This window comes from Ammospiza nelsoni, chromosome Z (genome assembly GCF_027579445.1).
Source record: "Ammospiza nelsoni isolate bAmmNel1 chromosome Z, bAmmNel1.pri, whole genome shotgun sequence".
Lineage (NCBI taxonomy): Eukaryota > Metazoa > Chordata > Aves > Passeriformes > Passerellidae > Ammospiza > Ammospiza nelsoni.
In genome coordinates this window covers 28,438,213-28,465,760 of record NC_080669.1, presented here as the reverse complement: position 1 = coordinate 28,465,760, position 27,548 = coordinate 28,438,213, and the positions used below count along the sequence as shown (strand labels likewise).

The 27,548-nt window shown below is 40.4% G+C and overlaps 1 protein-coding gene across 3 annotated transcripts in view; it reads right to left on the bottom strand.

Moving 5' to 3' along the window:
• SEMA4D (semaphorin 4D) overlaps positions 1-20,396 on the bottom strand; it is a 99,383-nt gene extending 78,987 nt beyond the window's left edge. For all 3 annotated transcript variants that reach the window (XR_009420452.1, XM_059492863.1, XM_059492861.1), the window contains exon 1: positions 20,291-20,396. The gene's annotated coding sequence lies outside the window, so the exon portion shown is untranslated. The remainder of the gene's footprint in view (positions 1-20,290) is intronic.
• Between the last annotated feature and the right edge of the window lie 7,152 nt (positions 20,397-27,548).

Genomic DNA, 27,548 nt, shown 5'->3' with positions numbered 1-27,548 from the left:
AGGAAGTAATGAATCCCGATCAATCAGAAAGATGGACAAAACATAGCCAGTTGACACTGAGCTCAAGCAGCCTCTTCTCCATTCTTGACTACTTCCTGAAATATTTAATCTGTTTCTTTCACCCACAAATCCAAATCCAGAAGGCAGACACTATAACAAGATCAGTAAACACTCCTAAGCTTGTGACTAGTAGCTTCTCTAATCAAAGAAACACGTATAACTTGTTTTTCCTTCCCAAAGTTTCCTCATCCATCCTCAGAATAACAATAACTTCAAGCAAATAGGGTCCTTCAGGATCCTGACATGCACCAGATTTCCAGACAAGAAAATTTGTATTTACATGATTAATAATGTAATTACTATAATTACTTATAATAATATATTAGTATATATTATATGTTAGGTACTACAATACATATTAATACAGTGATATAATTACTTGTATTTATTAGAAAAATGTTGAAAAGTACAGGCTTCTTTGATTGACTGATGCCTTTAAAGTTTAAAGCAACATTTAATATAAAAGGAAAGAACAGTCATGAAAACTGGGCTATGCACTCATTTTACTTAGGTCTTTCAAGCAAACGTAAGCGCCTTACTTTACTGAGCTTTTTGAAATCCTCCCAGTTGTAAAATTCTAACAGCAAATTTATATTGCCTACCTAAACTAATTTCAAGATCATGATGCTATCACCTAAAGTCACTTAAAACTTTTTAGAACAAACTACTTTTTAAAACTGACTTCTTTGTTCAGTTACCATTCATACAGTGACTTTTCCAGAGGCCAAATAAAGCACGGCAACTCAGTCACTGCAACTCTTCCCAAACAACTTGACTGTTTGCATCTCTGGTAGCTCATGCAATGGGGTGACTTTGTCAGCACTATTTCTGCAAACCATTTTAACTGCACAAGCCAGTATGCACCACTGGCTTCTGCTCTGGCACGCTGTTCTGCCTACCCCCAGTCTGGTCCCTGGTCACGCTGCTGAAGCGCCTGCACTAATCTCAAACATCTGTGATTTTTTTCAAAAGAGATCATTAGTTTCACAGCAGTTTTTGTGGACCTTATTTTAGACTGGTGAAGGCTAATAGCAACTACCAGAACAGTCACAGCTACTTTGTTCACACAGAAAACAATGTGAGACTGCCAGCATCATTCTGAATTGCCAAAATTGCTAAGTTTTATTGCACTGTGTTAAATAGCTACAAAGCAAAGTCACAAAACTGATGGTTGATCATTTCCCTCTCCCAGTCACCCTCCCTCACAGCAGATGCCAACTACTCAGCTACAGTTCATTAATAAGAAAAACACGTAGTCAGCTGATACAAACATGGTAACCGGAAACCTCTCATTGTTTTAACCATTTCATTCTCGACAGAGTAATGAGAAAGAAAACCTGAACACTATCCACTTCTAATCTGCAACTACACTTCTTCAGCTGAAGTCTACAGCACAATTCCTTGACTAAAAAGAAGTAGTGCACAGCATATAAATAAAAACAGCATTATGAAAATTATCTGGCAAATTCATGGTTTTGTAGGCTAAAAAGGAAAAGAAACAATGTAAAATGTGATTTGTGTAAAATGAAAGAAGCAGTGGAGAGGGACACAACTTTCACGGGAGAAACACTCTCTCAGTTCCACTTGCTACCACTGGCTGCGGTTTATGCCCTCACACCTTGGGCTGCCCAGAGGCTCCATCTGAGGTTCCCTAACAGCCAGTTCCCATGCTCTTATTCCTGGAGACGGCTGCCCATGGCCTGCAGTGGAGGCCATGGCCAACAGGCAGGCTGGAGCCTCAGTGAGGCTCCCACAGCAGCAGGCACCGCTGCCAGGTGAGCAGAGGACCTCCCAAGGTGCTCCAGAGCGCCGGCACCTCTGCTCCTGTCTGCCAGCACCTGCAGAGCTCAGGGGAAAACTAACTACCACATAAGCGACAGGAACAAAAGCAAAGACAAAATAATAGTCTGTACTCAAGTGCATCAATAAACAAAGCTGTAGAGATTTATGCAAGACAGCAGTCATGTGGCACTAGCTTAAAATAAAAAATAAAAAGAGAAAGGAATAGGAAAAAGCAGACACAGCTACATACCCAGACAGAAAATGGAGAGAGCAAAACACCAATGATAGCTACTGCAGACCAGAAGCATCAGCTTACCGCTCCCCAATGAAAGTCACACCATGTGCCAGGTTTCAGCCATTCACAAGAAAAGCAGGTCTGTATCACACACATCTCCCACTGATAGATGGGACCACCCTCTCAAATCCCTCCGACTGCAAAGAAAAACCACCTGCACCCACAAAAACAATCCTCATCTCCCAGCAGCCTCCAAAACCAAACCAAAACAAAAAAAAAAGCCTGCTGTGGCAAACTCTTCCTGAAGTACCTACCACCAGACCAAACTCTACTCCCCTGCCTGCAGCCATTCAATGCTCCCTGCACACTGATCTATGCAGACCATCCACTCAGCTACATTCTTCAGGAGAGTTTCCCCCCCCCAACAAAGATGGACTTCCTCAAGAGAGGTATCCAATTTTTTCTGTTTGCCATCATCTCATTTGCTGCAAAATCCTTCCCCATTCTGCACACTACATCATCATCTCTAGTCTGCTATCTGCTGATCTCCCTGGAAATAAACATAAATATACACACCTTTTTTGTCATAGTAGGAGAGAAAAAGAAATTTTATGATATCGAACTTCAGAGAGCACTGCACATGCAACTGACAATAAACAACTCAATGACAAATTGAGTTTCCCTGAATCTGCTTTTCTGTCATTGTTCCAGTTTTGGTCTTCTTTTTCTGACCAAATTATCTAAAAACTCATTGGGAATTCAAAGGTTCAGTGAGACCTTGACTAAAGGTCATATTAAAACATATTAAAGAATAATTAACATATTGAAAAAATACTGAAGAAAATATACACAATAAGTGAGTACCAGGTAAGTTTCTTCTTAAATTCTTAGCTTCTCAAAGTGCGCACAGATTCACCTCCACATTTTTTTTAATTAGACAAAGCATCAATGTAATTAAAATGTAACAGTATCCTTTCAGTATAATAAGACTCTTGCTATTAAAGAAAAGAGATCTTTTACAAGCATAAAAGATTATTCTGATGACTTCTAAAAGGCAGATTTTATTCTTGGTTTGCCCTTTTGTTTTGCACATATTTCCAAATAACACCCTACTGATATTGCATTTATGCAGAGTGCATTCTATTCACTTATTCAAGTGAGCTTCAGTGATGCTGATAATCAAGGTACAGTTAAATTTTTAAAATCACAAAACCAGAAAAAGCAAATGCTAGTTATGCAATACATACCACAAGTTTCAATAAAAGCAAAAGCACTGGCACGATTCAAAAGCAATAACCAGAAAATGCAATAGTACATTCTAGAGCACAAGCACAACTGAGGTCTGTGCCTGTCATCCCAACCTCCATTTATTCATCTAACTTCATGTCTTTGGGCAAAAAATAGTGATATGCAGCTGCCATCCACTTTTCTAAACACAGATTATTCTGTATACATTTCTAAAAATCGCACCAAAGCCTGACGTCTTCAAAATAAATCTCAAGATTCAAGTTACAGTTTTGCACACTTACAGTGCAAACAAAGCAGCCAATTGTTCAGCTACAATTTACTCAAAACAGGTATCAGTGTTTTTCACGATTTCTTCACATTTAAGCTGTATGGCAAAAGAAAACACACTGTATGTATAAACAATGTACCAACAACAACAACAAAGAAAACAGCTTCCCGGTAGGTCCTAGTAGACAACACTGAGGCCCTTACTGAGGCATTGCTGTTCTTGGGGACTACAACTGTATGAACTCCAAATGAACCAAGGCTATTACAGAAATGATGAAAACTAGTCACAGAAAGATATCCTGATGTAGATGTACACATAAGAACACTTACAATTAATCACTACATAGGCAACATGACTCAAGAGTTAGTTTAGGAAACTTCAATCTGCTAAGCAATTCAAACAGCTTCATTGTTAAGTTATGATATCATGAAATTGATCAGTCAACAGTGACTACACCATGTAAACCTCTCCCATTTGGAGCCTAGATTACACCATTTTACAAGATAATTCTTTTCCACTGCCACTAAATTATTCCCTATTGTGACACCTCATTTACTAGAAGAATCTCTAAACGAACTTCTAATTTACTCTGCCTAACAAAATATCTAAAAAATTAATTTCTTACCTGCAACTCAAGCTTCATGGCTGTTCCGAGAGCTCTATTACAAGGACAGTAGCAAATGGTTGCCTTGAGCAGTTGGCAATGCCCTGAATTTTGTCATCAAGTAATGAGTCTGCCACAAAAATAATGACCACATGGCAGCATCCTGCTGGATATAAATCCCTTTCCTGCTTAAAAAACTAGATTTCAGATCAGTATTGAAACAAAAACAAAACAAACCCCGAAATACTATCTGAAATGAGTAGAAAGAAAAAAGAGCATCAGTGCTGGTCTCACTAACAGGATGCAAATTAGCACTAGGTTGTTTTACATTTGAGCAAGTGTAAAGAGAAAGAATATGAAACAGCGAACACTTAGCTCTTCACACAGGTTTTCCATTTACATGGTGAAGCATTTAGCACTTGTGAGCTGACTTTCTCAAGAGACACTAATACTAAAAAGCAGCAAAATAAATGTTTTGGGAATAGCCTCCCCGCTCTCCAGCCCTGCTTATCCTTTGTTCCCATAAGGCTTCAGTTCTTGGTTAACATCTCTCTGTCTGAAAATAATTGCCTGCCTCCTAAAGGCATCTTGGACAGTGTCACTCCTTAATCAGCAGGAGGACAGCTGAGTGATGTGAGGCATTTCCATCTTCTCCCTGGAGCAATCGCACCATCCCTACACGGCACAACTGCAACATCAAGAACTAAAATGACTTTAGATGCGGTAGTGCCCCATAATGAGAGCCATATGCCAATAAGGCTCCCCTCTAAAAACCCAATTACCAGCTGCCTATTAGGATTTAGCTTATTGATACAACTATGCCAAGGATCAATCAGTGCAGCCTGAGTACAAACCTTAGGGAAAATTCATCTGTAGAAATGAATTTCCAGCATATTTGGTATACGTAGATGCAAAAACACAAGCAATAATCAACTGCATTATCTTTAAATTTTTATCATAGTGTGAATATGGTAATCAGCATCAGTAGGTTTGCAAGTTCTAATGCTCTGCCACAGGAAGGATATCAGTAAAATTCCACTAGATTTACAAAATGCAATGAATTTACTTATCTGCACAAATACCTTAGAAAATAAAACTAGTTACCTTTTTCTCAGCAAATTGGAGGCCAGGAGAAGAAAAATGTGATCATGGGCTTTGCTGATATACTTGCAGTGGGTATACCAAGAAGGTAATGTGTGAATCAGAATAATATGTATTTCACCTTTCATCAGATCAGTAATACACACTATAGTTTCACTCCACAATGAAACATCAGCATTTAGAAATTGCATGGAAGCATTTTTTCAGAGCAAGTCATCTTCGCTTTCCACATGACACATTCACTTGAAAATCTAGACATTACCTTTTCTGTAAGAAAATGTAAATCCCACACATCTTTCTTTTTATACAGCTCTCCATCCTTCCCAACTCCACACCCTTCCTAACTCTTGATGTCTGTGCCACACAGCTCAAACACGTGGCTGATGCTTATATCCCCTGCCCCATACCTTTTTAATTTTGCTGTATATTCCATAAACTAACAGCTACTGCGACCTTTCCCTCCTCCAAGCATTTGGGATTCACTTCCACAGAAAGACTTACCTGGAAAGCATTTTCAGATATAACAGCCAAAGGCAAAGTTGAGTGACTCAAAGGAGCAGGACCACTCAAATTATCTTCAAAATTCCGCTTCTCCTCCTTCCATAAGGCTCACTTTCTTCTTCTTTCAAACTACTTCATGTGGCAATGACCATGCTTCCCACTGGCACTTGGGTACCACAAACTCTTAACACGTCTGCCTGTTTGGGGCCCTGGAATGCCACCAGAATATGACAGCACTGGTAGCACCATAAAGCCACCAATACGACATGAGCCTAAAGTCTTTAGATTTTTGCTGAAAATGGAACTCATTAATTGTGAAAGCAACAAACATCATCCTTTCACAACCTCCAAGTCCCTCTGTTCCACATAAAGGGAACTACCTAATTTGGCTTTATCAGGCACAGTGTGACTGCTGGAAGAGAGCTTCCGAAGCCTTTATAACTACTTCCCCAACCTCTCATATATTTCTTCTTATATTCCTTCTCTGCTTCCTGAATGTTATTTAAAGCTCACATTTTCATCAACTACAAAAGATTAAACTACCCTTGCTTTAAGTCACATCACAGTAATACAGGAATACTTTCAACCTTTTCACACAAACTCTGAAAAACAAATACAATTAGGAATTAAAATTAAATCACAGTTCTGAAAATGGAGAAAGAACCTCTCAAACTGTACTTTGGGAGATACAAAAGTAAGAAGTGCTTTATATCCTGAAAATGATCAAGGCATCCTGAGAAACTTGAAGAAACATGGCAGCAATGTAAGCAGATAAAGAAACCTTGAGTTCAAGAAAGTTTTGCCAGATTGTCATGGCCAGTAAGCAGGCTGGAGCCTCAGTGAGGCTCCCACAGCAACAGTCATCGCCACTGCCACTTAATGTTGTGAATTAAGGGATTCAATTCCAGAGTAAAACTCCTGTATTTCACCAAACAGAGAGGCTGGACAGGAAATGGGAAGTGCTAATAAAAAGCTCAGGTTTTTAAGTGTTTCCTGTTCTCACTAGAAACACTTTCTTGATTAATCAATGTATGCCTCTGTGATGCATGTCTACATGACCGCCCATTACAAAACGAACAGCAAACCTCACTAAAACGTTTTCAACCCTGCAGATGGCCACAAGAAGCATTAAGCTTCATTACTGATCCTCCTTGCTATCACAGTTTCTCCCCCTTCAGCAGTTTCAGAGCTAGGCTGTTTCACATGCCTCTCAGAGACCTCAGGCTTTAAAACCAGATCACACTGTCCTCCTGCCAAAGAGCTGAGCAGTGAATTACAGCCAAAGTCCAGACACATGCCACAATCACCACAGCAAACACTCAGCTGTTTTGGTGAACTCCTGATTTCCACCTGCCACAAAGTTCAACCCCAAAACAAGCACAAGTACTTTACTCCTATGGGTAACTTGCTGGCTAACAGCTGAGCCACGACAGAGCCTCTGATGAATTCTTCATCTTGCTGCGCATGAACAGTTAACAGCTTTCACCTTCCCACTCCCTGCCTCTGCCACAAACACAGGCACTCAAAGTACTAATACAAATACAAGGTTTTGAACAATCGCTACACAGACTGATCTGTGTACAGATTTGTGTTACAAATCACAGCAGAGCCCCAGAAAACACCATCATCACACTGCTAGCGCTGTCCTGGATACTGCACGCCTTCTCTCTTATTCCAAACACTCAACCCTTTGGCACAAATACCACTACTGGTTCGGCATGAGTCTGGAAAATCTGTGCCAATGTGCAAAGAGAACAAACAGCTATGTGTGTAATTTGATGAACATGATAGTATTAGGAATTTAAGGCAACTGAAAAACAAGCTTTATATACAATACATCTTTGTCCTAGGTACTAGAAACACCTACATATGTAACCTGATTTATATAACAACATACACTTATCAGGCACTAAAAACACACTACACCAACTCTATCTTTGCAGTTTTAATTTAAAATTCACATTAAAAAAATTACTGAGAAGCTTGATATTAAAATTTAGACTAAAGTGATTTTAATTTTAATGAAGCCTGACTTCACATGGAATACATTTGTCTTCAAAAGCAAGGTATCAACTATGTTTTTATGAACTCCTTTGGAGCAAAGGAAATGAAACATAAGAATTTAAACTAAGCTGAATTTTAGCTACAACTTTTCTCTTTCAGCAAAAAGCAATAATCATACGTTTTTATTACAGTTTTGTCCTTCACATTCCTCTACTCAGGATGATTCAGGAAACACTAAAGTTGCTTGTTCCAGTACATGCAGTACCCACCTGACATTGTTCTGGCTCACAACAGTACAAACAGTTCCATCAATGCATTTGAAAAAAAATGACTTGCCAAAACAAACAGTGGCTCAAAACTGTACTTTCCCTCTTTGAATGCTAAAATTGATATGCATCATTATTTTCAGTATCTCAGCAAATAAAATTTCATTTTCTCTTGCTTCCCACAATAATCTTAATATATGCCACCTTCAGATAGTATGGCCTATAAAAATGCTTTACTGTCAATTTGATTAATTTTAACCCTAACCAAAGGGTTCGTCTATCTGAACACAGGGCACGCTCAGGGGTGGCAATGTATAAAGAAAAAAAATAATAGCACGTTGCCTAAGTAACCAAATACAGAATCTCAGCTACATGTACAATTTTTGACTCTATAAAGTCTTACATCTCAGGACTTTAACATCTTGAACTCATGCAACCACAAAGGATTTCAACACCTCAGGAAAGGTCTCAAAAGAGCCTGCTGAAGTCATTTGATCACATCTGAAGAAGTTTTGAAGTCACAGCAGCAATCCTGCAAGGACATCTAACCAAACATTTTTATGGTGTTACTGGCTGTAATGTAAGTACTACATTAAAAATCCACATTGCTTTTCCTAGTGAGATCATTGAAACATTTTTCAGAAGCCAAACATTTTTCATTTTCTCTGCAAAACCCGAACAAAGGCTACAGTATTATCTTCTAGATGCATATCTATTCCAGCTGAGCTTTATCCAGGCAGACATTTCAGGATCAGGGCAAAATGTTCAAAGACTACCCAAACATCATGGTCTGAAAATTCAAGCTCAGAGCTGCCACAGCACCTCTCCAATCAGAAGCACATGTTCAGATCATCAGAGTCTGTTCTGCATTTTATGTACCCATCTACAAACTCGAACACACACTTTCAGTATCCTTTAGACCACTTAATTCCCACCTCTAGACATCTCTATCTCCCTTTTAGGCAGTTTCAATTAATGTTATTTATATGGATCTTGCTTGGTTTTATTCTCTATTATCCTCTACACAGGACATAAATCCTCACAAAGTTTGCAAACAAGTTTTCAGGACCCTAAAACAGTGATTAGAATCTTAGCTGTAACTGGGAGAGAAGCTAGCTAACAAATAATGCTTTCTACTCTCAAGCATTATTCTAATCCATTCCTAGCACTAAAACTGCTATGGGAATGTCCTTCTGCCACATTGCAGAAGCTGAAAAAAACAGCACAACTTTCTTCTCCGGTGGTAATCACCAGAACAAAACCCCAGAGAGGGGGGTTGTGACTGGTGTTTTACTGACAGAACTCTTCTCTCAGAAGACATGATCATGGTCATCCTGGATGTTACTATATTCACTTGCATGACATCTTGCATTCAGGCACTAAGGCAACTTGACCCAAAAGCTACTCTGGCTTTAAAATGCATCTGTTTAACTCTGCTTAAAACCAAAAATTGTCAAAACAATGCTTCATCCTCTGCCTACTTTAAAAAAAACCAAACACCCATACTGACCTTTCTAATTTGAGAAAACTGATGGAAATGCTGTAACTATGCTGCCATGTCCATTTGATATGTGGTCCGGATGTCACAAAGACCTGTTTTCTGCTTTTACTTAGATCCCTAGCAGACAACACATATCTCTTATTTCAAAGTGAGCAGAAATACTTATTCATATCAGAAGTCACTGTAAACCATTCCAAACACATGGGAATTAATAAAAAATTACACAGATTAGTAACAGGATCATTATCCTTTGCAGCCTAAATGAAAAAAGGGAGTTTGCAATACTTTATAATTTCTCCTCCAAGTATTTTTTTCCCTATGTCTTCTATAATGGAGATTATCCTTCTGGGATATCTTCCAGCGTCGTGAACTTTCCAGTCCTATTTGCATAGTCACTATGAACTTTCCACAGTAACCAACTGGGTCATTCAGTACCAAAAACTCCCTCAAGGAACATCAGGGATCTGTATAAGTGGAGCATGAAGGGTGCTTTGCTTCATGGTCAAGGCAGAAGCAGTACTTGAGGCTCGTAGTAACCACAGTCTGCTCAGCCTTAGCAATTCAGATGGAACAATACATCTGCAGCACTAAAATTTCCTGTTTTGGCAACCCTAGGCAACTCTGTCCATTTAAACTATCAATCACCAACCACTAAGCTTAGTAGCATCAGTACACCTCTTCCTTCTGAAAGAAATGATGGCAAAATGCTGGAGTGATTCTGCATGCAGTCACGACAAAATATCTGTCATTTTCCCTCACCAATATAGTAACGGCCTCACCTAGAGTCACCACTGACCAGTCCAAAGCAAAAAGACAGCCTAGTTGTCCAAAGTAAAGGCACAGAAGAAACAGAGTTTTATTTCATCCTTCTGCAAAGGTCCCATTGCATTAGTTCTGGTATTACAGCTCAACTTCTAGCACAAACGTGAAACGCAAAAGTAATTCACTATTTCTTCACAAGGATGATCCAAGAGAAGTGGTGGGTGGCAAAGTTCTAGTGCTTTTTGGTAACAAAAACTCCCAGGAAGTGCAACATGGTGCACCTGAGAATTACAAGTAAGAACAGCTAACCTGGGCAGAGAACACTCCTTTTGCAATCCTGATACCTGGCCACCACTGCATGAAGAAAAATACTGTCAAGAACACAGAGATGGGGAAAGGAGGCAGAGATTTGAAGATGCAGCAAGCACAAATATGCCTTCCACATAGCTTGCAAGCCAAGAGAAAGCCTAAGTTTCTGCAGGAACAGTTTGCTCTCCCCTCCAGTGTAAGGTTTTTGCACATCAGCTACTATACTGCTCAAGAAACTACAGTTTAGGCTATCTCATGTTCCTCCGCTTTGAAAATAAATCTTATTCAACAGAGAATTAGCAGCTTGTTTCCTCAAATGTTGGAATCTGAAATGCAGGGAATTCTCAGAACTTTGGGCTTGTAAGACAAAGCTTAGAACTAAACATAGGATTTGATCTGAGACTTTGGAAAAGTCTTCTAAATTTAGGTGTTGGAAGTGAGAATGTGGATTAATAGTTTAAAGTAGAAACACATTAAACTAAGTAGAGGAAAATTTAGAGCTTTAGGGTATAGTATTGTAGGTTTGTGTGTTATGATTAGTTAAGAAAGCTTACCCTGTAGCATGAGTCTTTATGATAAAATATTTAAATATTAACTTAAAGTATAAATAGCTTTATTAGTAGTGTTTTATTAGTTAATAAATTTTGAAAAGATTTTTTAACTAGAAGTCTTGTTACTTTCTAAGCCATGTGGTGAGGATGTGAGCTAAACTCACCTTTCCTGCTTATGTAAAAGATAAAAAAAATAGATCCCACCATCTAAAACAATTTAGAAGTTTTGTCTCTAACTTATTTAAAATTCTTGCACAAATTCTCACAAACACTTTTATCAGTAACAAACCCCTTGCATAATAAACTTTGAGTAGAATTTTGGTACAAAATACACTAATGTGAACAAACAGCAACTAAGCTGGCAGAGTGATGTTGGTGCAGCTACAATCAAAGTCAGATATTCATCTCCAGAACATCACTTATGCCCCCAAATGCCATCTCAGAGTCTGTCAAATGGGAAAACGACAGCTCTGTTCCTTATAAATATCTCCACACTCCAAGGACTGTAAATAAGGGATATTGTTAAAATGAAAGATCAAGTTAAAGCTATACATTTGTAACTTTAAAAACATCTCCCCCTCCCTTCTGTATCTTTAATCAAAGGTTTTAAACGTGTACAGGATGGCTGTTGCCATGGAAATATGCAGGCCAACATCTCTCTGTGGAAACCTCAAAGCTCCCTTCCCTGCCAGACGCCTTGTAATGACAGGGCCACATTAGCACCTTTGACTCTCAGAGGCCATTTACTGCATAGAAATTAGCACAGCTGACTCCATTTACCGTCCACAGACAAACAGTAACTACTCCTGCTCAAGTGACTTTCTGCTGCACTCACCCATTCCCCCGGGACACGCTCCCAAATCCACTTCAGCATCATCCCTCCCTCACATTACAGCTAATTCATCTTCAAAGTATACTGCCTTCTCAGCAAACACTAATCAGAAACCAGATGTTGCACAGGCCATCAGATGCTCCACCTGATCAAGAGCGTCATTTCATAATCTGCTGAGAAACTCCTTTTTCCAAAACAATTGACATACAATAACTCTCCATCCTATTCCAGAAGATGGAAAGCAGAGCTATGACGAAAAACAGAGGCAGACATGCAGCAACAGGAACTGAACTCTCATAAAAGCCAACAATTAAATTAGAGAACACAAGACAGCGTCTGAATAATCCTCTGATGGTTGTAAGCGCTAAAGAGGGAAAAAGAAGTTCTTAAAAAATCTCAGTGGAATTCCTGGATATCAGCATGTACCATTTGATGCACAATTCATGCACATAGGCAGCCCATTTCAAGGCAACTGCAAAACAGATGCCTTTATAAAATATTATTTTAAATTAATTCCAAAGAGGCATATTCAACCATCTAAAAATGCGTTCTTATCAACATCTTAATACACACATGAGCCAATATACACATTTATACAGTCACATGTTTGTATGAAATAGATTTGTGCCACATACCCTTTGACATTGGAGTAATAAATCCCTTAGACACATAAAAGGTAAGATTTAACATACATTTAGAATAAATTTATCTACATATCTTAAGAAAGAAACTATTTCAGTAGTATTGACTCTCATTAAAAATAGCTAGTCAAGTACATTAAACAGTTAATATACTGAGAATGTATACCTATGGGTTGGTTCTTTTATTTTTTAATTCTTCAGAGAGAGGAAATTGTAGAAATAAAAGCTCTTAAGCCTATGGAAAGGTCTCACATATTCATCACACAATCCTTCACAACTGATTCCAGTACCAAAGAAATGAAACTACATTCTATGTCTCACTTACCTAGAAGATAATCAAGATGACCTTTCAAGGCAGTTTATCAGTATCACTGATGCTGAGTAAAACCTAAGTAAGATATAACTAAGCAGTAAATTTATTTCCATAGGGCCAAACATCTAAACATTTAGATTTTCAACAATCCCAACAATTTAATGAAGAAAAAGGCAGTCACTCTCTCATCTAAATAAGACTAGATTTTAACAGGAAAGAAAACATTAATGACTACCACTGTGCAAAATACAGACACTTTTTAATGGCTTTGCAGAGTTTTTTGTAGCTTTGCTTTCTGGGCGGAGACACTAATTCCATCAAATGCACTTATTTTCTTTACATCTACAGGTCTGATCAATCAATAATCTTCTGACAAATAGACACTTTGGGTGGGGTACATCTAGCCATACACAGATGGGGATCTGTGTGTGCATACATATTCACCTACAGCAAATCCTTAGTAATTATATTCAATTGCTGAGTGGAAAAAGGAATGCCTGAATTTCTTGCCTCTGGCCATTTTAGGGCACTTTTAGTGAAAAGAAACAACAGCTATATGGGAGAAAAAAAAGCTTTAAGCATAGCACTGGTTCAGCAGACTCCTAAAGTCTGCAGACAACTAAAGCTTGCTACTGGGGTTTTTGTTTTAGGGGGGGTTGTGTGCGTGTTTTTGGCCGGTTTGGATCGTTTTGTTGTTGTTGTCATGGGGGGGGGGTTTGTTTGGTTTGGATTTTTGTCGTTGTTATTTTGAGAGGTCAAGAGAGCGTATTTGCGCGGGTCCCTGTACTAGAGGGCAACCTCAGCAGGCATATGCCCAGCCTCAGCTACGTTCCACCCACACAAACCTGCTAGCAAGACGAGGGCCTGATTATTAACTTCTGTGCGCAGACCACTCTTCTCTTCTAAAGTGCTTTGCAGAGAGTTCTTACAATACTCAAACTGAGTACAGATTTAGACACAGCAATACCTCATGGCCCACAGTGCAATGTCTGGCATGAATTACAGTCTACTGAGAACATCCAAGATGGGGCTCAGAAAGAAGGGCAATAAATATTTTATAAGATTAGGTCGAGAGAATATTGATTGTCCCAAAGCCTGTCATTGTATCAGCTGGTCCAAAGATCCCCCCGTTCCACAAACTGTCTTCCTTACATCCTCAGACAAAGAAAAAGAGTCTCATCTGATTTTACTGAACAGTTAAGTGTTCTGCTTGCAACAACTGGGATTTTATTTCTTAAATGTGATTTAATAAATATCTTCTGAATAAATTCAAGCATTACTAGATGAGGTGAAAGCACAGAGAAGAGCATATGTAAAATACTGCATTGACATGCATTCTTACAAGTTACTGTAATTCTAGCAAACAAACCAGTACTGTCCATGCCCATATGACAGTCCCAAACACCACACAGTATTACCAGTTTAGTCTTTCCTACTGTCACAAGAAATGATCTGCAAACCAGAAAGGTAAACTAATGAATGCATTTTATGGAGCTAAATTATGGAATTAAATGTGTCCTCACACAAACTTTGACCAGTCCATATCATGCTCAGCAAAACCAACAACAGCTCCTTCTGAAGTGTTCCAGAATTATGAGTTTAATTACAACAAACCTAACCAATGTCAAGCACAACTTCAATGACCTGATTTAAGACGTCAATTCAATGTGCATTTTGTTTTTTAAAAAGTCTATATTGCTCCATTCTCCCCAGAATATCTAAAATCTACACAGAGAGAGAATTCACATATAAATACAAGAGCTTCCACATCTCTAGGTCTCTTCCATACATCCTGCATTATTTTTCCACTAACACACAATTGTAACTCATTATCTCTTTCAGTGGAAATGAGAACAAAGACATTCTATAAAAACAAAAAGCCTTCACATTTCTATTCATCTCTTTGTATATTCAATGGCAAAGTTCATACAGTATCATTTGTTTATTAAAAAAAAGCACAACTGAGCATATACTTATAAATCAACGATTTGGGGCAAGAAGAATGCCTTCTTTATATTGAGAGAAGGAAAAAACCTCAGAAATACTGTTAAAGGCTGGCGGTGAAAACCACTCTTCAACAAAGCAAGAACTATAATCACGTTTCATGCATTCTTCCCCCTACTCCTTGGCTCTGCCATTTGCAATGTATGCAAATCTGTATGGACCTGGAGGTTTTACTCAGGCACAGGGAACTCCAGCCTCCCCATTGTCTCGCCTTGCTGCAGTTGTGTCAGACCTGCTTTAGGTTCCAGGCAACCTTTGGTCTCTCTGTTGTACACCAGCAAAGAGCTAACCAAGTCTGTAAAAGTTTCTCGTCTCCCTGCTTTCCCAGTAGAAGTAGCCATCTCCATAAACCCTCCCCTGCTTTGCATATTCATTTCTGTCTCCTAGCTAAGTAATCAGATGCACGAACGACACCACAATTTCCCAGTCTGCTAACTCCATATATTCCCAAGTCACTTCCATACCAGTGCTTTATCAACACATTTTGCTCAGCCTGCACAACCCTGCAGTGGAACACACAACCATACAAGAAACAGGGAACCTGCCTGTCCTTCCAATGAGGCCAACAGGTACTAATTTTGCAGCAGTGTTCAATCCTCTTTAGCCTGCTTCATATATAGGCTAATACTAATTTTTTAAGAGGATCAATGCAGAAAATGCCTAGTGGATTATGAGTTCACTGCTGTACATGAACAGAGACAAAAAGAAATAGGTGGAAGAACAGAGAAAAATAAAAATGTGTCCACTATTTCTTGTACCAACAAACTTGGTTCTAAACTTCAAACATGATCTTCAATTAACTCTGTGTAGTCTTTATAAAGGTTCCTAAGTTCCTTATCTGCTTACATCTACAGATTTTTATTATTATTTTCATCTGTTTACAGTTCTTTATTATTTTGGCACCTGTTTTGTCCCCTCACCCAGGCCACAAGAACTGGCTCCCCCAGTACAGAACAACATACTCTTGAAGTAAAGGCTGCTATTTAGTGCTTTAAAAGACTGATGTGTCAAAAGTCTCAGAGTTACAGTACTGAAAAAAACACTCATGACCCTTCATTCAATACAAGTCTTCTTTCCCTCCTCCATCCCATAATCAAAAAAGAGAAAGCACTACACCTAGTAAAAGTAAGCTCTGGTACATTTATTAATTTTGTTTTCAGAAAGATAGACATACCCAGAAGCTCACTGCACCACAACTTGGTGTTACAGGGAGCAGGAGGAAACAGAGCAGCTCTTGGACACCCTTGGCTAGAAGAGGAGCTCAACATACTTGTTACTGCAGGCAGGCAGTATCCTCCCTCGTGGTGAATGAAAGCAGGCTAAAGTAGCACATCCAGAAGCTAAACAGGCCTTCGCGTTCCTGGAACTTTACAGGCAGATAAAAGAACATAAAAGCTGTTTGGCCAGAATACAATTAAATGTAAGACCTCATTAATCCCATTCTGGACAGCAAGATCTGTAACTTCCCAATCCAGGATGGCAGCATACATTAGTCTGAAATAGGAGGTTCTACTTTTTCTCTTTGTAGCTGAAGAGCTATGGGAACAGAAAAAGTAATTCTTGGTTCCTTTCATCAGTCCATCCAAGAACAAGGACAAAACCTTCATATCAGAAGGAAAACAATTAAAACAGCTTCTATATCTAGCCTGCACAGCTATATCAATACACAGGCAAGTTAACTGCAAATGGAAGCTTTGGCAGTGCCTTTTGGCATTCCCAAGTTTTGGCATTCCCAAGTACCTTCTGGTACTCAACCAGTTGTATGCTCCATGAAAAGCAGCTCTTTAGGCACTTCAACTTCCCAAGCTCAAGACATAAGTAAAGTTTAAGTGGGACTTTCTTCATTCTTTTCAATACACTTCTTTTACCTATCTACCTAAACACTCAGGCACAGGACTACCATGCAAAGCCAGATGAAGAAGGCCTTATAAAACATTGCTTTATCATCAGAGAAATGACTAGTTAGAAAAAAGGAGGCAGAAAACTTCAGAGAAAAAGCAACCAAACAAAAAGCCAAAAGCAGTTCCAGCTCCTTGTATATTATGCAAGTTTCCAAATGAGCATACCTTTCTTCAGTTAATTAACATGGCATACAGCAACTGAGTATAGGGCACAACAGACCACACTCCCCCACCAAACTGTTTAATATTACCACAATGGAAGTTTCCTATCTGCTTTACTTGTTTCTGTTGTCATCTTTAAATCTCAAACCTTATTCTCACATGCTACCCAGAATTTAAAACACTGTGAGAAATTGTCTCAGTCATGTCTACAAGTATTTGATTTTTAGTTTAGTAAGACTCATCATCAATCACCACCCACTCATGAATAATGCTCTTATGGTCATATACCTTCAGAAGCTACTTTTCAACTCATTCAAATCACAAAATATGAATTCAACGAGATCCAACACTTGGAAGCACTGGAGGCTTACAAGACACTTTAGTCAACTTTGGCAATTATTTCATTACCTCTGCATGGCAAAACCTGGGTTAAATAACTTCAGCTCTGAACATTCAGGAGAAATATTTTATATTCTTGTTATCTACAAAATCCCTGTTGCAACAACTAGCTTGAGATTCCCTTTTTCCTGGAGAAAACCAAAACTCAAACAAAACAATCAATCAGTGGAGTTCCAAGATAACATAACCATGATAGAAATGCTCCAAGATTTTATTTCTGTTGATTTAGACTCCCACTTAGAAAAGCCATACTTAACAATCAGATTATGGCACAACCACCTAGCTACTTATCAACACCTTTTGCAAACTAGGTGACATATGCAAGTATTACATCTAATGCTAGCAGCCCAGAACAATAACTGATTTCGACATGACTGAAAGAAACCTCCCACTTGCTTCCCTGCAAGAAAACAGCTAAGAAAATGTATTTTAAAACGAAAATATTCACTTGGCACACACCCCCTAAGACAGGTGGGAGAGAGGACAAGAGTGAGCTGCAGAGCAAGCACAGTGTAGCTTTCAACTCCACCCCAGTGGCCTTCAGCAGATGACAGATCCTCTCGAGTTCTCTAGCTCCTCCCCAGCAAAAGGCTGCACGGAGCAGGCAACTCTGAGGCTCAGCTGCTCAAGAGGCAGGCCAGCATGGGATGTGCCAAGGCATCTAGAACATCTCTTCTTTTTGCAGGACCTCTTAATGGTATGAATCCACGCATTTTGGAAGAAAAGGTTATCAAGTGTTCAATGTAATAGCTGTTTATGCAGGGACTGGGATGGTGGGGGGAGGAAAGAAGACTGAATCATAGTACCAGCAAAGAGATGGCAACACATCATATTAAATTAAGTCTGTGGGCACACCTGTACTTAAGAGTGTCCAGAAAAACCTATGAATCAGTGTTACAGTTTTGAAACAGAACCGTTCACATCAAACACTTAATTTGTTGTGGAAGTAGCTACAATGGCTTTTGTTCTTAAAAAAAAAAACACGAGAGAAATTTAAAAACCAGCTATAGACCTATTTTGGTAGGTATGAATGCAAGCAGCTTTTGTCAGCAGACTCTGCAGCAATCCTGGACCATTGAAAAAGCCATATAAAGTAATTGCTTCAGAGAAGGAGGGAGAGATGGTGAAATACTTCCTCTACAAGCCAAGAGATGATAGTAAAGACAGACTTCATCTGTCAATCCAGCTCCCCATTTACAAAGCCTCCCTTTTTTTTTTCCCCTCTAAGCATATAAACGCAGTAACACATTCTCATGCCACCCGTTTGCTTCCAGTGGAAAAAGTCACCTATAATTCATCTCTGCTACCAGAAAGAATGAGTGGCCATCCATCCATAGGCAGCACACGGTACAAACGCTCTTCCCTGCACAGCAGGGAACATGGTACGTACAGCGTGTCACCCAACACGAGCCACTCGGTCCTCTCTTACAATGCCCCTTTCTAACTCAGTTTGTAAACGATACTCCCACTCCGGCTCGGCCTCCACATTCGCCATCCATGCAGCCAGCACAGCTTCCTTTAGGCGCACTTGCGTAACTGCCTGAGCTTGCACTCTTTCTAATAAAAGAAGTCATTAAACAGTTCTCTAACAAAATCTCCAGACAGGTATCCAAAAGGGAGTATGAGGTCAGTAGCTATTTCTGAGCCTGATGGGCACAAAGCACTCAACAGACATGTGCTAATTACTGCGAGAATTTCAATTTTCTTTAAAAAAGAGGCTTTATTACTACACTGATTTCCAGAGCTACTAGAAATACCTGGGTGCTATAAACTTAAAGGTGATTTTTCACATTTTTCAGCCGAAGTAACTCCCCGTAAGAGGTACGTGACAATAATGCCATGAAGGCAGGAACACGTTTCAGCATTAAACCAAAAAGCAGACTTGAAAAATCCCTTCCATCTACACATCCATCAGGTTCCCTCCTACACCAGGGCAGGATCAAGCTCCTGTTCCCCTCCCTGCTAAAGGCAGTCACGTAATAGAAAGGAGCTGCAACAATGAAGTTACCACGGCTGCATTCATCCACTCAATCCCTCTCCCTTAAACGCCCATGATGCGTAGTTTTGTATACGCGGAAAATACCATGCAACAACCCACACCTCCGGGAAGCAGTGAGGACATCCCCTCAGAATGAGCTGAGGGGCAAATGGGGATAGAAAACTCTCTCTTCACCAGTACCTTGCAAACTCAGCACCTCTGTGGAAACCTGATTTAAACTCTCCTGACAGCTAAAAATTAAAGCAGCACATAACAGCTCTTCAGAACACATGCAGCCGGTTACCCCACGGCAAGCACCCAGTGCCGCGTATTGCTCTTCGCTCAACGAGGGACGGCGGCTCCCAGCAGACAGCGGCCTCCCCGAAACGCCCGGACACACTCCTGGCAACCTGAGCTGCTGGCCCTTGGAAACCGACCACTTCTCAGCCAGGCGAAAACGCCTCGCATCCGTCCTCACCACCCTGGGGCGCGCCCCCGGACCCCGTCTCCGCGGCAGGTGCGGCAAGCGCGGGCGGCGGGGGCCCGACCGCCACCCCGGGCACGCACCTGGCGGGGCCGCAGCCGGCGGTCGCTGCCGCCGGATTCAGCGGGGCTCGGGGGCGGTGGGAGGAAAAGCAGACTTATAAACCTGGCAGCCCTCGCTCATTTGCTGCAGCTGGAGGCTCCTCCTCTCCTTCTCGGTCCGGCCGCGTCGCAGGCGGGGGCTGCCAGCGCCCGAGCCCCCCGCCCGAGCCCAGCGGCGGCCCGGGCCCTGTCAGGCGGCAGGACGGACTGCGTTTCTTAGGAGCAGCCGCGCCACTCCCCCCGCCCCCCCCCCCACGCCCGGGTCCCCCAGCCCCGCACCCACCTCGGCGGGAGAAGGCGCGGCGGGCACGGACGGTCGGTGCCCCAGTGCCGACCGCTCCCTCGCCGCCGCCTCCTGCTCTCTCCGCCCGCCCCCTGCCGCGGTCTCCTCCTCCCCGGCCGGCGCACAGCCCGCCCCGCCGGGCGCTCCTACCTGCGGGGGGCTGCGGCGCTCCCTCGCACGGCGCCTGCCTGCCTCGGCGCCTTCCCCGCGGCTGGGGCTGGGCCGGCGCAGCCCCCTCCTCCCCTCGCCGGCGGGGGCAGGGCGGCGGCGGCGGGAGGGGCAGGAGGAGGAGGAGGAGTTGGTGCCCGTGTGTAACAAGTTTGGGTTGCCCCGCAGTATGGCGGCCGAGCGGTGCTGGGGGCGGGCCCGGCCCTCGCTCCCGGGGCTCGGGCAGGGGCCTGAGCTGCCCTCTCTTTGGTGCTCCTCGTGCCTTCCCCCCGCGCCCGGCGCGGCCCCGTTAACGGCAGCTGCCCCGCGGCGCGGCCGGAGCGGCAACGGCACCGGGTGACATTAGCCCGGCCGGGGCTCCTCCCGCGCCACCTGGGGCTGCGCGGCTTAGCAAGGCACCGAGGCGCCTCTGCCGAAAGCAGGTGCGGTGTCCCGCAGTTCAGCCGGGCCGAGCGAGAGCCGCCGCAGCTCCTCGCACCTAGTGCCACTTGTCGCATTCCACTGCTCCTCCTCCGCCTTTTCGTCGCGGGCAGGATGGATCCGCTCGCCGCAGACCACAGGGAAAACCGCCCCTGGGATCCAGCCTCTCGGTACCATAGGAATGAAGTAACTCGTATTGCACCTTAAAAGCAGAGGTTCGCTTAGGTGACTGCTTGGCGGTATATAAAAGGAGGACAGAAAATAGGTTAGTAAATGCACAGATCTCACCTGCGATCCTTCTGCTGAGTCACTGATGAGTTATTGATTACCATCATGTTCGTGCACGCCTGGTGTGACTGTTCAGATGAATGACATGGACCAACACATGAGTGTTTGGTTTTAGATTGGGGTTTGGTTTGGGTTTTTTATTGCTGTGGAACTGGTGATACCAGTGTCATGAGATTGCCATAGCTTGGTTAGCAGTAGTCATTGAAGCAAGACTGAACAAAATATTTAGTTTGTCAGGTATTAGCACTTGCTTTACTGGCTGACCTTTAAATTCCAGCATTACACAATATTATATTTTTACAATAACATGCTAGTCAATCTCTAATAATTCACATTAGCTAGGTGAGGTAAGAAATAATGTCAAGAACAAATCATTGAGGAAATCGAGCATCTTAAAGCATGCAGACATGATAATAACTTCAGATTAAAGAAGTTACATGCAAAGCAGCCTTGATATTTCAGTGTACAAAATGGTAGCATCTGAAGGAAGGTACTAGCATAGCCAGAAAACAGTCTGTTGTGTGGTAAACAGTGGGAAATGAGTTTTCCTGCGCTACATTTTCAGAATGGTGATGTAACTTAGTCCAGCTTAACACTGGATAACCAGTGTTCATCACGCCATTGACATCAAATAGGGCCATAATGCCATCAAAGCATTGGATATGAAGCCTGGAGAAGAAAGTAGTCATGCCCAGCTCTGGGGGACAGCAGCAAGGGGAAGCAGGAGAGGCTGAGAAGCCACAGTCTGGAAGAAAGGGGGAGAACCACTTCTGATGAGTCTTACAGGAGCATAAATGAAAGGGTCAAATGAACCCATGCCAGAAAAATCTTTGCTGAAAATAGAATAGCATGATAAAAAAGTCTTTGCCATTTTGTATTTGGGAAATTGCTGTAGTTTATACCATCAGAAGATGAACCTGATCTCCACTGGGACTGACTGCTGGTATTGATATGCTAGCAAAACCCCATAGTGTAGGCAAGACTTTAAGCATGTCCTGAGGGATACAACTATGAAATGATATTCCAAGGGAAGAAACAAAGATGCTTTTTTAATCTCTCATTTTACAAAATCTAGGCTTGGGCAGTTCTTAGCTCTGAGTAGGAAAATCACAGGGATTTTGTCAGGTTTCCCCTTGAAGCCTGCAGTGTGCGCAAATTTCCAAAAACTGGGAGTGGCACAAGAACTGGAGCAAAGGCTAGCACCAAGACAAAATTTCCATTATTTCTGACTCTATTGAGGTTGTATGTCATTACCTTTTAAGAACTATATTGTTAGTTTTTATAAAGTAGCTTTCAATCTCCATTCTCAGCAAAACCTGGAGAGTCTTACAGACTTGAAGATTGGACGTGAAACAATGAATTTACACTTGTACCTTGTCAAATGGCAGATTCTCAATCACATTTAAAACCTTCTTTCAAGTATTTATTACCAAATGGGATTTGATGAGAAAAAGAAAGCACTAGTAATAACAGTGTTGGGAACTTACAGCTGGTACCATGAATTGCACCACTGAAAATTCCTTCTGGTTACAATTATAAGTAATTTTTTTCACAGGACTAAAAACCAAATGACCTCTGACACAAATTTGAGAGGTTTTCCAGAGGCCTGTAATATTAATCTGGGTTGTAAGTGAGCTAGTGGTGTAGGGCTAAAGATTCTGGTCCTCATGGTAATTACAACTGATTTTGTTTTCTTAAAAGAGATAATAATCTTCCAAATACTGCATACTGTGGCAATGAGATCATATAATGAACAATTATTAATACATGTCCACATCAATTCCATAATGGATATTCCAAGGACATGGAGGAAACATGCTTTTAAAAACCTCTACTATAAGCATAATAAAGCCTAATCTTCAAAAGGACACATAATGCTTTCTGCAAAGTAATAGTATATAAAGACTGCCTCAGTTCTAACACACTTATTTAGACAATGTGTTGAGGTTGAATATACACATGGGTATATTAAGTCTAGGCAAGCTGTATCAAATCTGTGCCAGGAAAAATAAATAAGCAATTAAGAAAGAAAAAGGGGTTAAAGAAAGCTGTAACAACTGATGGTGCTCTTAAACCTGCAGTCCTTAATTAAACTCACAAACAAATAAGCTACAGGGTAGAAGATACAGGAGCAGAGTAGGGTCTGAGAGGAGACCAAAAGCAGCCAGGTCTGAGACCGAGGGCAGATCTGTCCAAGAGTGAGTGAGTGAACAGGTGGTAGGTTATTAGTAAGTCAGTGAAAAGGGCATTGAACATGCCCAGAGGTTTGCAAACTGATACATAATGCAGGGAATAGCAGGGTGCATGAGAGAATGAATGGATGAGGGAATAAAAGAATAAATAGTTGTGTTGAATGAATGCAACTGTGAACAATTCTGAATTAAGTCAAAGTTTCAAGCTATACTTTTATACTGCTGTGATGGCATGACTTTTCAGATCACTTGTCATTGATGTAAGCCAGCATTAGAGGAAAACAGCACACATTGCTGAAAGAAAATCCCTTTTTGCTACCAATTGTGGGAAAATAAAATAGTAAAAATAAGGATTTAAAATACATCTTACAGTCATGACAATAAAAACAGTTTTGGAAGCGTTAGTACAGAAAAATAGGCACACAAAAGTCATTTAAAAGCATTGTCCAATAAATTAATGTTGATTAACATTATTAAGCTACTAGAATTAACATAGACCTAAAATTATTTGCAGAGCAAGAAGACGCCATTAACTATGCTAGTTAGGAACCTGATACACAACAGCTCAAAGTGATTTGTGCAAGATTATACACTAAGTCAGTGACAGAACCACAGATGGATAAAGCCTTGACCTTTTACTTTTGTATCCTCCCCATCAGGCAGAGAAAATGCATTGACTTCACTTTTGCAATTACAGAGTCAGTGAAACTAAATTATAATAGTCAGGGGGTTTTATCTCCTAACCTTGGGGTTTTTTGGGTTTCTTTGGACTGAACACTTCCTATATCATTATGGATAAACATGGCAATTATACACTCAGAGACTTTAAAAGTGTCCCTGTATTTACCATGTTTGTATGCCTAAAACAGGAGAAGAGGGAGCTAAGTAAACGTTACTCATTACCATCTGCATTTAGATGAAGCAGAGTAGGGGAAGTGCGTGTCTGGATGACGTGGCAGAGGAAGGTCTTTTTCTCTGCCTTTGGTACATCTGTGTGACTAAGAACACTGTAAAGGTCACAGAGAATATTTTTTGTTTCCTTTTTGTTTCCTAATCTGGAATAACAGATTTAGGGGAGCTACACTGTAGGTTGATGTCTAACCATAAAGTTATCTGTAGTCTAGTCTATTAAATCTCACAGCACAGCCTGTTAGAAAGTTTGCTAAAGGGATAAGGGACATGGTGAATTTAGGAAAGGTTGGCAAAAGTGGTAGGAATTCCCATCATTGGGGTGCTGGGTCAGCATTTGTATTTTAAAATGAAATATTACTAGCAAATTACATTAATAACATACTTTGTTCCTAGGCAAAACAGCAATAAATATTTTCTGTTTTCACTTATCAGTGTCCAAATACAGAGCCTGTAATTTTTACACAAACAGCTAAGTTATGTGCATGGTTACAAAATTAAAAAACCAACCACTCCACTGGTTTTTCCATAGGAAGATGACATGGAAAGACTTGGAATCAACAGTCAATGAATAATAAATGAATGATAAAAGATGCTTTATCCACTCTACATGGTGGAAGAAATACATGGGCTAGTGAAGAAGGCACATGTTTATTAATGAGAAAAATAATAAAAAAGGTGTCAGCAGTGCTTACCTCAGGGGACAAGGTCAATGAGGCAACATCAATAATGCAGTACAATAAAAATAATGAGGAAACTAAAATTCAATCTATTTTTTTATGTTTTTTGAAAATGCAATTACATTTCCAAAAAGATCAAATTAATGAAAGTTGTTTAATGGAGTCATTACCAATCTCAGGAATTATTTCTGAATACATGTTTTTAATATGTATAATACCAATATCAAACTATTGGTGTGGGGTAACATGTGCTAGTCAAATGAATAAATATGAAACCAGAGAGATAACAAAGGTCTTCTGTTGTTAATACAGGAAAAGCAAACGTAGGGTTTGACAGTACTGGATTGAGACATTTGTAAACTTTATACTAAGCTTGCATTCTTCCTATATGAACCCTACATTTTTATTGCCTGCATTATTACAATATTTTATGATGTTTTCTTACTTTTCTTACTTCTTTTTATAGACTAATAACTTAATATGATGCTTTACAAAAACAAATTAAGAAGTGAAATTATAAGAGATTTTTCTGGTGACAAACTTGATTGTAAAAGATAGTAACCACCAAAAGATAGTAATAAAAGACCTGTGTCTTTTATGTATGCATGTCTCAGCATCACCACAGTAGTGAGTGAAGAGTCTGCCTTTTTATCAATCAGAATAGCATTTTAATTCAGTTGCTTTCCATACACACACTTTACTTGGAGAGGGCCACAAGACTAGTGGGATTTTTTGACTTGTACCAATGTCTGTAACTATCTTTGACTGTAACTTCTACTGTGTTACCCAGCTAAAATCTGTAGACTCCCAGCTTTGAACCTTGATAGAAAAACAATATTAATGTTAAAACATGTATCTCATAGTTGCTTCTGTTCTTGTACAGCGCATCTATCTCAAGTAATGACAAGCCAATTGATTCCTGTCAACACTGAGATAACCATGAATCTGCAAAATGAGAAGTCAGCAGTGGAAATATACTGTGAATAAAAGGTGAAAGCAGACTGCTTTCCTCTCCTTGTGTGACTTTTTTTTTTTTTTTTTTTTTGCTGGCATCTCTTGTCCTTCTCACTCCCAAAGAATGCAAAAACCTGATGTAACTTGCTTCTTGAACTAAGTTGCCCTAATAACCACCTCTTTGGCTGAAGCTAAACCAGGTCATGATTTCCCGCTGTAATGTCTGTCACAGGGACATTTTTTTCCTGCCCTAGAGTAAGGTTTTCCTTTCCACCGGTTGCTCCTATTAGGTTTCTGTTACTTTATATAGAGAACAAAGCAAAGGATCCAATTGCCTCACTATTATAAATTAAATAAAAGGACATACAGTACAGGAGAGGACGGGTTTTTCTAAGCTGATATGAGTGATTTGCTACTATCAAAACCCTCTTGGGAACACAGACGTCTGTTCCAGGGAGTAACAAAAAGACAAATAAAAGATAGGTTGGAAGGGACCAAGGCTAGTCTTTGACAAGAGACTCACAAAGATAATTTTAAAAGGTCATTTTAAGCATCTCCACTTTGCCATCCTCCCTGAAAGGGAAAGAAAAATACAAAGACTGATGATTAATGCCTTCAAAGTGTATCAAAAGGTTTAGCTATTAGGAAAAGATGTCTTTTTTCTGTCTAAAACATTCCCCTCCTTAAAAGTTCTTTATTCGTCTTTCTGCTGAACTGCCAGACCATACAGGAAAATTTTTAAAAAATCGTTTGGGAAGAAGAGGAAGCAAAAGTTTCATAGCAGAGCAAGTTGAGATTATTTTTATATAATCCTGAAAATTCTCCATCACCTAACAAAAACTACTTACAACAAAACAGATTTAGTTCCTGTAACTAAACACTTTTTGTAACTAAATTTATCAAGTTGATCAAAATTTTTATCCATTAGCCAAAAGTTTTTATCCTGAAGGTCTTCTCATTTTGAAAATTAATGTTTGTTAATTAACACTAAAAAATACGTATAATGAAACATTTTGATTGAAACAATGGTGAAATAATTTGATTGACCATTTCTCTGGGAACAATTTACTGATTTTCTGGTGTAAATCTGCAATGCTTTAACATCAAGGGAAATTCTAAGGTGAGAAAGGAGGAGTCCAAAATTCTTGGTAGTCTTCAGGGTAATGAAGCATGATAGGAAATAATGACAGTAGAGGTCTGTTGTTCCCTCAGGTTTACATCTCAGAGATGTCAGAGATGTGGGCTACTGCTGCTCCAGAAGGGCCCTGGTAATTTACCTGTGCTGGGCCTGGCAAAACTGTAAAGTAAAACCTATTAGCTCAGATTTTGGTTCTGCATTCTTTTATGTGACACTAAAGTGATTTGTTAGCCAAACAGCTGTCTCTCTTCCCTCTGCCACAGCATGCTCACTGGCATAAAGGGGAGGCAGGAGGGAGCACGGGAGGGGCTGTACTGTGCATTTGGGTTCATGTCCTGGACAAAAGTGAAACCTCTTCCTTATACCTCATTGCTGAGGAACCCTGACTCTTGCTACATTCAACCAGGTATGGCTGATATAGCTAGAGCTACTAACCTTAGGAGTAAACTAGAAGAACTGGGAGGACATAATGTTTACCCGTTGTTTTTCTTTGATTAAGGCTTAACATT